We start from the raw sequence: 2,201 nt of genomic DNA on the forward strand, positions 1-2,201 counted from the left end.
TTAGTAATCAATTAATTCCAGCCCCATCACGTCATCCACATTGTGTTTAGGCATCCCCTACAAAGCCCACGAAATCATAGAGAAAACAAGACAAAACAACAATGAGACAAACTAAACGTATATAGACTTGACAACCGATGCGGAGACTGGTCATTTGACGTGGTTATGATGTGGAGACTGATCATTTCACGTGGTTAGCATGAGGAGACTGATAATTTCACGTGGTGAGGATGCGGAGACTGATCATCTGACGTGGGGAGGATGCAATGACTGATCTTTGGGCATTGTGAGGATGCGGAGACTGATCATTTGACGTGGTTAACATGAGGAGACTGATCATTTGACGTGGTAAGGATGCGGAGACTGATCATTTGACATGGTGAGGATGCGGAGACTGATCATTTGACGTGGTTAACATGAGGAGACTGATCATTTCACGTGGTGAGGATGCAGAGACTGATCATTTCACGTGGTTAGCATGAGGAGACTGATCATTTCACGTGGTGAGGATGTAGAGACTGATCATCTGACGTGGTGAAGATGCAGAGACTGATCATTGGGCATTGTGAGGATGCGGAGACTGATCATTTGACTGATCATTTCACGTGGTGAGGATGCGGAGACTGATCATCTGACATGGTGAGGATGAGGAGACTGATCATTTCACGTGGTGAGGATGCGGAGACTGATCATTTCACGTGTTGAGGATTTTGAGACTGATCATTTCACATGGTGAGGATGAGGAGACTGATCATTAGACATGGTGAGGATGCGGAGACTGATCATTTCACATGGTGAGGATGCGGAGACTGATCATTTCACATGGTGAGGACGAGGAGACTGATCATTTCACGTGGTGAGGATGAGGAGACTGATCATTTCACGTGGTGAGGATGCGGAGACTGATCATTTCACGTGGTGAGGATGCGGAGACTGATCATTTCACGTGGTGAGGATGAGGAGACTGATCATTTCACGTGGTGAGGATGAGGAGACTGATCATTTCACGTGGTGAGGATGCGGAGACTGATCATTTCACGTGGTGAGGATGAGGAGACTGATCATTTGACGTGGTGAGGATGAGGAGACTGATCATTTGACGTGGTGAGGATGAGGAGACTGATCATTAGACGTGGTGAGGATGCGGAGACTGATCATTTGACGTGGTTAGGATGAGGAGACTGATCATTTCACATGGTGAGGATGCGGAGACTGATCATTTGACGTGGTGAGGATGAGGAGACTGATCATTTCACGTGGTGAGGATGCGGAGACTGATCATTTGACGTGGTAGGATGAGGAGACTGATCATTTCACGTGGTGAGGATGCGGAGACTGATCATTTGACGTGGTGAGGATGAGGAGACTGATCATTTCACGTGGTGAGGATGCGGAGACTGATCATTTGACGTGGTTAGGATGAGGAGACTGATCATTTGACGTGGTTAGGATGAGGAGACTGATCATTTCACGTGGTGAGGATGCGGAGACTGATCATTTGACGTGGTGAGGATGAGGAGACTGATCAGTGGGCGTGGTGAGGATGTTGGGTGCTGACAGCGGAAATGTGGCAAAGATGCTGTCGGTGCATGGGGACTCTGCTCTTTATAAAAGGGTGCTCATACGCTCACTGATGGTTGCTTTGTCGCTATTGTGTAGCGTTGGGGAGGGTATATAGGAGACAAATGTGCCGGGGAAAAGGGCTGGGTAATCGGAGATATAGGAGATCCATCCATCCATCCATCCATCCATCTATTGTTTGTAGACAATGACGGCCTCTCAAATTCGTTGAGAATGCCACTCTCTAACAAGCCCGATGCTTTCAGTTGTTTCCCCATTATATTTCATAAATAAATGGTCTATGGATTGTTTTAATCGACTCTACGTCTTCACTTAAATTCTTGAAAATACCATTTGGCCCAAAGGCCCGTACATGATTAGACTTTTAGGAAACTTTTGCAGTAATCTTCACGTGAAATGTTTTTTAATGCAATGGAATTGTTTCTTTTGTGAACAAGAAACTATGCACTATGCTTATAAGTTCCGTGCCATATTTAATAAATCATTATTTCCATTTACTTATCATTTTCAGAAAAGATTTGCCAATGGTATGAAGCTTTTAATGCGCTTATTTTTTTTATAGCCTTGTAGACCGTCTTTGCACAGCAGTGGTTTTATACGAATTTGCATCCCAAGTGACT

The sequence above is a fragment of the Patiria miniata genome, unplaced genomic scaffold (genome assembly GCF_015706575.1).
Source record: "Patiria miniata isolate m_02_andy unplaced genomic scaffold, ASM1570657v1 HiC_scaffold_3, whole genome shotgun sequence".
Classification (NCBI taxonomy): domain Eukaryota; kingdom Metazoa; phylum Echinodermata; class Asteroidea; order Valvatida; family Asterinidae; genus Patiria; species Patiria miniata.